Source organism: Oncorhynchus mykiss, chromosome 23 (assembly GCF_013265735.2).
Source record: "Oncorhynchus mykiss isolate Arlee chromosome 23, USDA_OmykA_1.1, whole genome shotgun sequence".
Classification (NCBI taxonomy): Eukaryota; Metazoa; Chordata; class Actinopteri; order Salmoniformes; family Salmonidae; genus Oncorhynchus; species Oncorhynchus mykiss.
In genome coordinates, this window is record NC_048587.1 from 57,483,209 (window position 1) to 57,496,973 (window position 13,765).

The window sequence follows — 13,765 nt, forward strand, 5'->3', positions numbered from 1 at the left end:
CAGTGGGTCAGTCATGGTGTGGGGTGGCATTTCTTTGGGGGGACGCACAGCCCTCCATGTGCTCGCTAGAGGTAGCCTGACTGCCATTAGGTACCGAGATGAGATCCTCAGACCCCTTGTGAGACCATATGCTGGTGTGGTTGGCCCTGGGTTCATCCTAATGCAAGACAATGCTAGACCTCATGTGGCTGGAGTGTGTCAGCAGTTCCTGCAAGAGGAAGGCATTGATGCTATGGACTGGCCCGCCCGTTCCCCAGACCTGAATCCAATTGAGCACATCTGGGACATCATGTCTCGCTCCATCCACCAACGCCACGTTACACCACAGACTGTCCAGGAGTTGGCGGATGCTTTAGTCCAGGTCTGGGAGGAGATCCCTCAGGAGACCATCCGCCACCTCATCAGGAGCATGCCCAGGCGTTGTAGGGAGGTCATACAGACACGTGGAGGCCACACACACCACTGAGCCTCATTTTGACTTGTTTTAAGGACATTACATCAAAGTTGGATCAGCCTGTAGTGTGGTTTTCCACTTTAATTTTGAGTGTGACTCCAAATCCAGAACTCCATGGGTTGATAAATGTGATTTCCATTGATAATTTTTGTGTGATTTTGTTGTCAGCACATTCAACTATGTAAAGAAAAAAGTATTTAATAAGAATATTTCATTCATTCAGATCTAGGATGTGTTATTTTAGTGTTCCCTTTATTTTTTTGAGCAGTGTATTATGTTACTGTAGGGATGCATGAATCTTATTATTATCCTAGTACTGGAAATAATGTGTGTAATTATAATCAAGAATTATAACAAAGACTGTCTGTTCCTTGGTAGAAACTAATTAAGTTATCGTCAGACTGGCAAGAATGCTTATCAACACAGGGAGACCTTGCGCTGGTAGTAAATGATCTAACAGGTGTTTCCTGTGTTTGGCCCTCCTATGTTGAACATAATAAACAGCCCTCTATCCACTGGATGTGTACCAAACTCACTAAAAGTGGCAGTAATGAAGCCTCTCTTGAAAAAGCCAAACCTTGACCAAGAAAATATAAAAAACTATCGGCCTATATCGAATCTTCCATTCCTCTCAAAATTTTTTTTAAAGGCTGTTGCCTACCTAACTCACTGCCTACCTGAAGACAAACAATGTATACGTAATGCTTCAGTCTGGTTTTAGACCCCATCATAGCACTGAGACTGCACTTGTGAAGGTGGAAAATGACCTTTTAATGGCATCAGACCGAGGCTCTGCATCTATCCTCGTGCTCCTAGACCTTCGTGCTGTTTTTGATACCATCGATCATCACATTCTTTTGGAGAGATTGGAAACCCAAATTGGTCTACATGGACAAGTTCTGGCCTGGTTTAGATCTTATCTGTCGGAAAGATATCAGTTTGTCTCTGCGAATGGCTTGTCCTCTGACAAATCAGCTGTAAATTTCGGTGTTCCTCAAGGTTCCGTTTTAGGACCACTATTGTTTGCACTATATATTTTACCTCTTGGGGATGTCATTCGAAAACATAATGCTATCTTTCACTGTTTTGCGGATGACACACAGCTGTACATTTCAATGAAACATGGTGAAGCCCCAAAATTGCCCTCGCTAGAAGCCTGTGTTTCAGACATAAGGAAGTGGATGGCTGCAAACTTTCTACTTTTAAACTCGGACAAAACAGAGATGCTTGTTTTAGGTCCCAAGAAACAAAGAGATCTTCTGTTGAATCTGACAATTAATCTTAATGGTTGTACAGTCGTCTCAACTAAAACTGTGAAGGACCTCGGCGTTACTCTGGACCCTGATCTCTCTTTTGACGAACATATCAAGACTGTTTCAAGGACAGCTTTTTTCCATCTACGTAACATTGCAAAAATCAGAAACTTTCTGTCCAAAAATGATGCAGAAAAATTAATCCATGCTTTTGTTACTTCTAGGTTAGACTACTGCAATGCTCTACTTTCCGGCTACCCAGATAAAGCACTAAATAAACTTTAGTTAGTGCTAAATACGGCTGCTAGAATCCTGACTAGAACCAAAACATTTGATCATATTACTCCAGTGCTAGCCTCCCTACACTGGCTTCATGTCAAGGCAAGGGCTGATTTCAAGGTTTTACTGCTAACCTACAAAGCATTACATGGGCTTGCTCCTACCTATCTCTCTGATTTGGTCCTGACTTACATACCTACACGTACGCTACGGTCACAAGACGCAGGCCTCCTAATTGTCCCTAGAATTTCTAAGCAAACAGCTGGAGGCAGGGCTTTCTCCTATAGAGCTCAATTTTTATGGAATGGTCTGCCTACCCATGTAAGAGACGCAAACTCGGTCTCAACCTTTAAGTCTTTACTGAAGACTCATCTCTTCATTTGATTGAGTGTGGTCTGGCCCAGGAGTGTGAAGATGAATGGAAAGGCACTGGAGCAACGAACCGCCCTTGCTGTCTCTGCCTGGCCGGTTCACCTCTTTCCACTGGGATTCTCTGCCTCTAACCCTATTACAGGGGCTGAGTCACTGGCTTACTGGTGCTCTTTCATGCCTTCCCTAGGAGGGGTGCGTCACTTGAGTGGGTTGAGTCACTGATGTGATCTTCCCATCTGGGTTGGCGCCCCCCCCTTGGGTTGTGCCGTGGAGGAGATCTTTGTGGGCTATGCTCGGCCTTGTCTCAGGATGGTACGTTTGTGGTTGAAGATATCCCTCTAGTGTTGTGGGGACTGTGCTTTGGCAAAGTGGGTGGGGTTATAGCCTTCCTGTTTGGCCCTGTCTGGGGCAGTCATCGGATGGAGCCACAGTGTCTCCTGACCCCTCCTGTCTTAGCCTCCAGTATTTATGTTGCAGTAGTTTATGTGTCGGGGGCTAGGGTCAGTTTGTTATATCTGGAGTACTTCTTCTGTCTTATCCGGTGTCCTGTGTGAATTTAAGTATGCTCTCTCTAATTCTCTTTTTCTTTCTCTCTCTCGGAGGACCTGAGCCCTAGGACCATGCCTCAGGACTACCTGGCATGATGAATCCTTGCTGTCTCCAGTCCACCTGGCCGTGCTGCTTCTCCAGTTTCAACTGTTCTGCCTGCGGCTATGGAATCCTGACCTGTTCACCGGACGTGCTACCTGTCCCAGACCTATTATTTGACCATGCTGGTCATTTATGAACATTTGAACGTCTTGGCCATGTTCTGTTATAATCTCCCCCTGGCACAGCCAGAAGAGGACTGGCCACCCCTCATAGCCTGGTTCCTCTCTAGGTTTCTTCCTAGGTTTTGGCCTTTCTAGGGAGTTTTTCCTAGCCAACGTGCTTCAACACCTGCATTACTTGCTGTTTGGGGTATTAGGCTGGGTTTCTGTACAGCACTTTGAGATATCAGCTGATGTCCGAAGGGCTATATAAATACATTTGATTTGATTAGAACCCCAGGACAGCAACACAAATAGACCCAACCAAATCATGAGAAAAAAAAGATAATCACTTGACACATTGGAAAGTATTAACAAAAAAACAGAGCAACATGGAATGCTATTTGACCCTAAGCAGAGAGTACACAGTGGCAGAATACCTGACCACTGTGACTGACCCAAACTTAAGGAAAGCTTTGGCATTGTACAGTCTCGCCTTGCTATTGAGAAAAGCTGCCGTAGACAAACCTGGCTAGCAAGAGAAAACAGGCTGTGCACACTGCGCACAAAAAGAGATGGACACTGAGCTGCACTTCCTGACATCCTGCCCAATCTATGAACATAGTAGACACATATTTACCTCAGATTACACAGATCCACAAAGAAATCCACAAAAACAAACCCGATTTTGATAAACTCCCATATCTACTGTGTGAAATACCACAGTGTGCAATCACAGCAGCAAGATTTGTGACCTGTTGCCATAAGAAAAAGGCAACCAGTGAAGAACAAACACCATTGTAAATAGATCCCATATTTTTGCTTATTTATTTTCCCTTTTGTACTTTAACCATTTGTACATCGTTACAACAATGCATATATACTGTACATAATATGACATTTGTAATGTCTTTATTCTTTTGGAACTTCTGTGAGTGTAATGTTTACCTTTCAGTTTTATTGTTTATTTCATTTTTGTATATTATATACTTCACTTGCTTTGGCAATATTAACATATGTTTCCCATTTTAATAAAGCCCCTTGAATTGAATTGATTTGAATTGAGAGAGAGAGATAGGGAGACCATATTAGAGAGACATATTTCCCTCAGATTACACAGATCCACAAAGAATTCGAAAACAAATCCAATTTTGATAAACTCCCATATGTACTGGGTGAAATTCCACAGTGTGCCATCACAGCAGCAAGATTTGTGACCTGTTGCCACGAGAAAAGGGCAACCAGTGAAGAACAAACACCATTGTAAATACAACCCATATTTATGCTAATTTATTTTCCCTTGTATACTTTAACCATTTGTACATTGTTAAAACACTGTATATATATAATATGACATTTGTAATGTCTTTATTGTTTCGAAACTTCTATATGTGTAATGTTTACTGTTAATTTGTATTGTTTATTTCACTTTATATATTCACTTTATATATTATCTACCTCACTTGCTTTGGCAATGTTAACACATGTTTCCCATGCCAATAAAGCCCTTAAATTGAATTGAATTGAATGAAAGAGAGGTAGATATATAGATAGAGAGAGAGAGAGAGAGAGAGAGAGAGAGAGAGAGAGAGAGAGGAAAAGAGAGATAGAGAGAGGGAGAGAGAGGAGGAAAGAGAGATAGGGAGAGAAAGAAAAAGGGAGCTGGAGAGAGAGAGAAAGGGGAGAGAAAAAGAGAGTGAAAGGGATAGAGAAAGGGAGAGAGAGAAAGGGATAGAGATAGATAGAGAGAGAGAGAGAGAGAGAGAGAGAGAGAGAGAGATCATTGAGTGATCAAGAGATCATTGAGGTTGAGAGAGATCATTGAGTGAGAGAGCTAATTGGGTGAGAGAGAGATCATTGAGTGAGAGAGATATCATTGAGTGATTGAGACATCATTGAGTTAGAGAGATCATTGAGTGAGAGGGAGATCATTTTGTGAGAGAGAGATCATTGCCTGTGAGAGAGAGATCATTGAGTGAGAGAGATCATTGAATGAGAGAGAGATCATTGACTGTGAGAGAGAGATCATTGACTGTGAGAGAGAGATCATTGACTGTGAGATAGATCATTGACTGTGATAGAGAGATCATTGACTGTGAGAGAGATCATTGACTGTGAGAGAGAGATCATTGAGTGAGAGAGAGATCATTGACTGTGAGAGAGAGATCATTGACTGTGAGAGAGAGATCATTGACTGTGAGAGAGAGATCATTGAGTGAGAGAGAGAGATCATTGACTGTGAGAGAGAGATCATTGACTGTGAGAGAGAGATCATTGAGTGAGAGAGAGAGATCATTGACTGTGAGAGAGAGATCATTGACTGTGAGAGAGAGATCATTGAGTGAGAGAGAGAGAGATCTGTCACGTATTATCAAGGTGGGTGGAATCAGGCGCAGAGAGCAGGTTTCAGTGATTCAACAGTTTATTCTCCGGCGCACAAAAACACGGTCAACCCAACATACAGGGTGAAATAATCCAACACAGGATCAAAAATAGACCGGAGAAAGAACACACACGTATTACACCAAATACATGAATACAAACAATCCCGCACAAAACAAGGGCGGGACAACCTACTACATATAAGGACGTTAATTAAACTAAAATACACACAGGTGAAACTAATAAGACAAAACCAACAGACAAACGAAAAAGGGATCGGTGGCGGCTAGTAGGACGGTGACGATGACCGCCGAGCACCGCCCGAACATGCAGGGAAGCCAACTTCGGCGGAAGTCGTGACAAGATCATTGACTGTGAGAGAGAGATCAATGACTGTGAGAGAGAGATCATTGAGTGAGAGAGAGAGATCATTGACTGTGAGAGAGAGATCATTGACTGTGAGAGAGAGATCATTGACTGTGAGAGAGAGATCATTGAGTGAGAGAGAGAGATCATTGACTGTGAGAGAGAGATCATTGAGTGAGAGAGAGAGAGAGATCATTGACTGTGAGAGAGACATCATTGACTGTGAGATAGAGATAATTGAGTGAGCGAGAGAGATCATTGACTGTGAGAGAGAGATCATTGACTGTGAGAGAGAGATCATTGACTGTGAGAGAGATCATTGAGTGAGAGAGATCATTATAAAAGGACGTTCAACACAAATTGGTCTTCTGTACTGTGATGGTTCAAGTCCATTGACGACCCCTGACCTTTGGTAACCTCCGTGAGATCAAATACTGCTGACCCCAACAGGCATACACTCTAGATGGGTTAACAGCCACAGAGCCACACAGATAGATGGCCCTACTGGTGGGATAGGGACTGGGGAGGTGAGGGAGCGGTGCATAACTGGTGAAATTAAATGTTAAAGACAGGTTTAAGAGGGCTCCACAAGCATTATCATGATAATGCACATCACATAGTCCTCACATGCCACATACATCATTACAGAATTATTGTGCATTTGCATGAGTGGGGAGGCATTTTCTTTAACTGAAGCAGAAGTCTATGTGTTCATGGGGGGGGGGGGGGGGGGGGGGGTGACTGTCTTTAACTGAAGCAGAAGTCTATGTGTTCATGTGTGTGTGTGTGTGTGTGTGTGTATGGGGGGGGGGTTACTGTCTTTAACTGAAGCAGAAGTCTATGTGTTTATGTGGGGGGGGGGGGTAACTGTCTTTAACTGAAGTAGAAGTATATGTGTTCATGTGGGGGGGGGGGGGGTAACTGTCTTTAACTGAAGCAGACGTCTATGTGTTCATGTGGGGGGGTAACTGTCTTTAACTGAAGCAGAAGTCTATGTGTTCATGTGGGGGTGGTGGGATAACTGTCTCCAACTGAAGCAGAAGTCTATGTGTTCATGTGGGGGGGGGGGGGGGGGGGTAACTGTCTTTAACTGAAGTAGAAGTATATGTGTTCATGTGGGGGGGGGGGGGGTAACTGTCTTTAACTGAAGTAGAAGTCTATGTGTTCATGTGGGGGGGGGGGGGGGGGTAACTGTCTTTAACTGAAGCAGACGTCTATGTGTTCATGTGGGGGGTAGCTGTCTTTAACTGAAGCAGAAGTATATGTGTTCATGGGGGGGGGGGGGTAACTGTCTTTAACTGAAGCAGAAGTCTATGTGTTCATGTGGGGGGGGGGTAACTGTCTTTAACTGAAGTAGAAGTATATGTGTTCATGGGGGGGGGGGGGTAACTGTCTTTAACTGAAGCAGAAGTCTATGTGTTCATGGGGGGGGGGGACTTTCTTTAACTGAAGCAGAAGTCTATGTGTTCATGTGGGGGGGGGGGGGGTAACTGTCTTTAACTGAAGCAGAAGTCTATGTGTTCATGTGGGGGGTAACTGTCTTTAACTGAAGCAGACGTCTATGTGTTCATGTGGGGGGGGGGGGTAACTGTCTTTAACTGAAGCAGACGTCTATGTGTTCATGTGGGGGGTGGTGGGATAACTGTCTCTAACTGAAGCAGAAGTCTATGTGTTCATGTGGGGGGTAGCTGTCTTTAACTGAAGCAGAAGTATATGTGTTCATGTGGGGGGTGGTGGGATAACTGTCTCTAACTGAAGCAGAAGTCTATGTGTTCATGTGGGGGGGGGTAACTGTCTTTAACTGAAGTAGAAGTATATGTGTTCATGGGGGGGGGGGGGGGTAACTGTCTTTAACTGAAGCAGAAGTCTATGTGTTCATGTGGGGGGTAGCTGTCTTAACTGAAGCAGAAGTCTATGTGTTCATGTGGGGGGGTGACTGTCTTTAACTGAAGCAGAAGTCTATGTGTTCATGTGGGGGGGTAGCTGTCTTTAACTGAAGCAGAAGTCTATGTGTTCATGTGGGCGGGTAACTGTCTTTAACTGAAGCAGAAGTCTGTGTTCATGTGGGGGGGTAGCTGTCTTTAACTGAAGCAGAAGTCTATGTGTTCATGTGGGGGGGGGGTAACTGTCTTTAACTGAAGCAGAAGTCTATGTGTTCATGGGGGGGGGGGACTGTCTTTAACTGAAGCAGAAGTCTATCTGTTCATGTGGGGGTTAGCTGTCTTAACTGAAGCAGAAGTCTATGTGTTCATGTGGGGGGGGGGGGTGACTGTCTTTAACTGAAGCAGAAGTCTATGTGTTCATGTGGGGGGGTAGCTGTCTTAACTGAAGCAGAAGTCTATGTGTTCATGTGGGGGGGGGGGGGGGGTGACTGTCTTTAACTGAAGCAGAAGTCTATGTGTTCATGTGGGGGGGGGGGGTGACTGTCTTTAACTGAAGCAGAAGTCTATGTGTTCATGTGGGGGGGTAGCTGTCTTAACTGAAGCAGAAGTCTATGTGTTCATGTGGGGGGGGGGGGTGACTGTCTTTAACTGAAGCAGAAGTCTATGTGTTCATGTGGGGGGGGGGAGTGACTGTCTTTAACTGAAGCAGAAGTCTATGTGTTCATGTGGGGGGGGGGGGGGGACTGTCTTTAACTGAAGCAGAAGTCTATGTGTTCATGTGGGGGGGTGACTGCCTTTAACTGAAGCAGAAGTCTATGTGTTCATGTGGGGGGGGGGGGGGGGTGACTGTCTTTAACTGAAGCAGAAGTCTATGTGTTCATGTGGGGGGGGGGGGGTGACTGTCTTTAACTGAAGCAGAAGTCTATGTGTTCATGTGGGGGGGGGGGGGACTGTCTTTAACTGAAGCAGAAGTCTATGTGTTCATGTGTGGGGGGGGGTAACTGTCTTTAACTGAAGCAGAAGTCTATGTGTTCATGTGGGGGGGGGGGGACTGTCTTTAACTGAAGCAGAAGTCTATGTGTTCATGTGGGGGGGGGGGGGGGACTGTCTTTAACTGAAGCAGAAGTCTATGTGTTCATGTGGGGGGGTGACTGCCTTTAACTGAAGCAGAAGTCTATGTGTTCATGTGGGGGGGGGGGGGGGGGTGACTGTCTTTAACTGAAGCAGAAGCCTATGTGTTCATGTGTGTGTGTGTGTGTGTGTGTGTGTGTATGGGGGGGGGGGGTTACTGTCTTTAACTGAAGCAGAAGTCTATGTGTTTATGTGGGGGGGGGGTAACTGTCTTTAACTGAAGTAGAAGTATATGTGTTCATGTGGGGGGGGGGGGGGGTAACTGTCTTTAACTGAAGCAGACGTCTATGTGTTCATGTGGGGGGGTAACTGTCTTTAACTGAAGCAGAAGTCTATGTGTTCATGTGGGGGGTGGTGGGATAACTGTCTCCAACTGAAGCAGAAGTCTATGTGTTCATGTGGGGGGGGGGGGGGGGGTAACTGTCTTTAACTGAAGTAGAAGTCTATGTGTTCATGTGGGGGGGGGGGGGGGGGTAACTGTCTTTAACTGAAGCAGACGTCTATGTGTTCATGTGGGGGGTAGCTGTCTTTAACTGAAGCAGAAGTATATGTGTTCATGGGGGGGGGGGGGGTAACTGTCTTTAACTGAAGCAGAAGTCTATGTGTTCATGTGGGCGGGTAACTGTCTTTAACTGAAGCAGAAGTCTGTGTTCATGTGGGGGGGTAGCTGTCTTTAACTGAAGCAGAAGTCTATGTGTTCATGTGGGGGGGGGGGTAACTGTCTTTAACTGAAGTAGAAGTATATGTGTTCATGTGGGGGGGGGGGGGGGGTAACTGTCTTTAACTGAAGCAGAAGTCTATGTGTTCATGGGGGGGGGGGACTGTCTTTAACTGAAGCAGAAGTCTATCTGTTCATGTGGGGGTTAGCTGTCTTAACTGAAGCAGAAGTCTATGTGTTCATGTGGGGGGGGGGGGGTGACTGTCTTTAACTGAAGCAGAAGTCTATGTGTTCATGTGGGGGGGTAGCTGTCTTAACTGAAGCAGAAGTCTATGTGTTCATGTGGGGGGGGGGGGGGTGACTGTCTTTAACTGAAGCAGAAGTCTATGTGTTCATGTGGGGGGGGGGGGTGACTGTCTTTAACTGAAGCAGAAGTCTATGTGTTCATGTGGGGGGGTAGCTGTCTTAACTGAAGCAGAAGTCTATGTGTTCATGTGGGGGGGGGGTGACTGTCTTTAACTGAAGCAGAAGTCTATGTGTTCATGTGGGGGGGGGGAGTGACTGTCTTTAACTGAAGCAGAAGTCTATGTGTTCATGTGGGGGGGGGGGGGACTGTCTTTAACTGAAGCAGAAGTCTATGTGTTCATGTGGGGGGGTGACTGCCTTTAACTGAAGCAGAAGTCTATGTGTTCATGTGGGGGGGGTGGGGGGGTGACTGTCTTTAACTGAAGCAGAAGTCTATGTGTTCATGTGGGGGGGGGGGGGGGGGGGTGACTGTCTTTAACTGAAGCAGAAGTCTATGTGTTCATGTGGGGGGGGGGGGACTGTCTTTAACTGAAGCAGAAGTCTATGTGTTCATGTGGGGGGGGGGTAACTGTCTTTAACTGAAGCAGAAGTCTATGTGTTCATGTGGGGGGGGGGGGGGGACTGTCTTTAACTGAAGCAGAAGTCTATGTGTTCATGTGGGGGGGGGGGGGACTGTCTTTAACTGAAGCAGAAGTCTATGTGTTCATGTGGGGGGGTGACTGCCTTTAACTGAAGCAGAAGTCTATGTGTTCATGTGGGGGGGGGGGGGGGGTGACTGTCTTTAACTGAAGCAGAAGTCTATGTGTTCATGTGGGGGGGGGGGGGACTGTCTTTAACTGAAGCAGAAGTCTATGTGTTCATGTGGGGGGGTGACTGCCTTTAACTGAAGCAGAAGTCTATGTGTTCATGTGGGGGGGTGACTGCCTTTAACTGAAGCAGAAGTCTATGTGTTCATGTGGGGGGGTGACTGCCTTTAACTGAAGCAGAAGTCTATGTGTTCATGTGAGTATGGTTTCATGTGCATGGAGGGTCTGTCTGGTGTTTAGTGTGCACTAGGCAGTTAGATGGCATCAACAGGACAGGACACATGGCATGGTTGTCATGGTAGCAGCCTGGGGCTATGAGTCATGACTGTTGTGGTGGACGGGCAAAAGGAAGAATAGTTGGTTGGGTTATATTAATGACAAGATATTACTGTACACTTTCTACTCCCAGTCGGACTACCTATTTGGAGCTAGGAGGGTGGAGACATGGGTAGAACATTTTTGTTTTACTATTATTATTTTTGATTATTTTTGATTTTATTTAGCTAGGTAAAGTCAGTTAAGAACAAATTCTTATTTACAATGACGGCCTACATCGGCCAAACCTTGACGAAGCTGGGCCAATTGTGCGCCGTCCTTTGGGACAATCACAGCTGGATGTGTTACAGCCTGGATGACTATATGGGGTTTACTGTCAAATGAAATGATGAACATTTAAAGAAATGTACTTAGAAACAAACACTGCGTCAGTGTCAACATTTCTGTTCTTCTATTCTCAGCTTTAAAAAAATATTTACAAGTAGTTGAGCTTCAACATTTTGCCACATCCTGCCATCAATACCCCTACGCTTGTTCTGGCATGCATGCAAACACACAGACACACACAGACACACACACACACACACACACACACACACACACACACACACACACACACACACACACACACACACACACACACAAAGCTTTCCTGTAAGTGCCAGCCCAGCTGGAGTGTTCTGATACCCCTCCCCACCCATACACGCCCTGCCTACAGCTTCCTGTGTACTGCACTGTCACCATGGAAATGGTGGAAAAGTGTCACTTTGTCGGAGAACGTGACAGCTCAACTCTTTCAAGGCTACGATTATTATGTTATTCAATTAGCTTTTTTTCTGCCTGATAACTAACTGGTTAAAGCTGTGAGCCAGAACTTCCAATGCCACTCATAGTGCTAGAGAGTGTAGGATCAAGATCACAAGTGTAACAAAGTAGCCGCTACCCACCTGTAATAACTGTCAAAACAGAAATCTATCTGAAAAGTCCTATTATGTCTGAATAGAAATGTTTAGACTACCAGACCCATTCGGATGTTTTTTTCACTAATTGGTTGTTTGACCAATCAGATCACCTCTGAAAAAATATGATGTGAAAGGATCTGATGTGATTGGTCGAAATACCCATGAGTGGAAAAAAATATCAGAATTGGGCTGCGTTAGTGCTCCTTTCATAACCTGGGTTATATTTTCCAAGAACATACATAAAGGGAGCATCATTCTACCATGTCACTGAGGGTTTTTGGGTCCAAGGAGGAAGAAGAGAGTGTAATGTTTACTGTTCATTTTTTTTATTGTTTATTTCACTTTTGTATATTATCTACTTCACTTGCTTTGGGCAATGTTAACATATGTTTCCCATGCCAATAAAGCCCCTTGAATTGAATGGAATTGAATGGATTACCGTGCTATTTCTGACCAAATTTCCACTCTGTATTAGTGTGAAAACACAGAAAGTATTGTCAGAAAACACCACCATGTGGCTTGTTAAAGAAATGCAATAATATAGAATTGCATGACAGAAGCTGATGGGGATCCATAATAAAGAAAACACAAACCACAATTCTGTAGTATTTAACACAATCTCTATATATCCATTTTCTCTCTCTCTGTCCATTCTCTCTCTCTCTGGTATTTGTACTTTACTGGTTGACCTTTTCTTCTGGCAACAGGTCACAAATCTTGCTGTTGTGATGGCACACTGTGGAATTTCACCCAGTAGATATGGGAGTTAATCAAAGTCGTTTATGTTTTTGAATTCCTTGTGGATCTGTGTAATCTGAGGGAAAGACGTGTCTCTAATATGTTCATACATTGGGCAGGAGGTCAGGAAGTGCAGCTCAGTTTCCACCTCATTTTGTGGGCAGTGTGAACATAGCTTGTCTTCTCTTGGCAGCCAGGTCTGCCTACGGTGGCCTTTCTCAATAGCAAGACTATTTTCACTGAGTCTGTACATAGTCAACGCTTTCCTTAAGTTTGGGTCAGTCACAGTGGTCAGGCATTCTGCCACTGTGTACTCTCTGTTTAGGGCCAAATAGCACTCAGTTTTTTTGTTAATTCTTTCCGATGTGTCAAGTGATTATCTTTTTGTTTTCTCATGATTTGGTTGGGTCTAATTGTGTTGCTGTCCTGGGGTTCTGTGGGGTGTGTTTATGTTTGTAAACAGAGCCAAAGGACCAGCTTGCTTAGGGGACTCCTCTCCATGTTCATCTCTCTGTAGGTGTAGGCTTTGTTATGGAAGGTTTGGGAATCGCTTCCTTTTGGGTGGTTGTAGAATTGATCAGCTCTTTCCTGGATTTTGATAATTCTCTCTCTCAATCCATTCTGTCTCTCTCTCTCTCTCTCTGTCCATTCTCTCTCTCTTTCTCTGTCTGTCCATTCTCTCTCTCTCTGTCCATTCTGTCCATTATCTCTTGTTTTCTCTCTCTGCCTATTCTCTCTCTCTCTCTCTCTCTCTCTCTATCTCTCTCTCAGTCCAGTATGTCTCTCTCTCTCTCTGTCCATTCTCTATCTCTGCCCATTCTCTCTCTCACTTTCTCTCTCTGCCTGTTCTTTCGCTCTCTCTGTCCCTTTTCTCTCTGTCAATTTTCTCCCTGTCAATTCTCTCTCTCTCTCTCTCTCAATCCATTCTGTCTTTCTCTCTGCCCATTCTCTCTCTCGCTTTCTCTCTCTGCCTATTCTTTCTCTCTATCATTTTCTCTCTGTCCATTGTCTCTCTCTCTCCGCCCATTCTCTCTCTCTCTCTCTCTCTCTCTCTCTCTCTCTCTCTCTCTCTCTCTCTCTCTCTCTCTCTCTCCCTCTGTCCATTCTGTCTTTCTCTCTGCCCATTCTCTCTCGCTTTCTCTCTCTACCT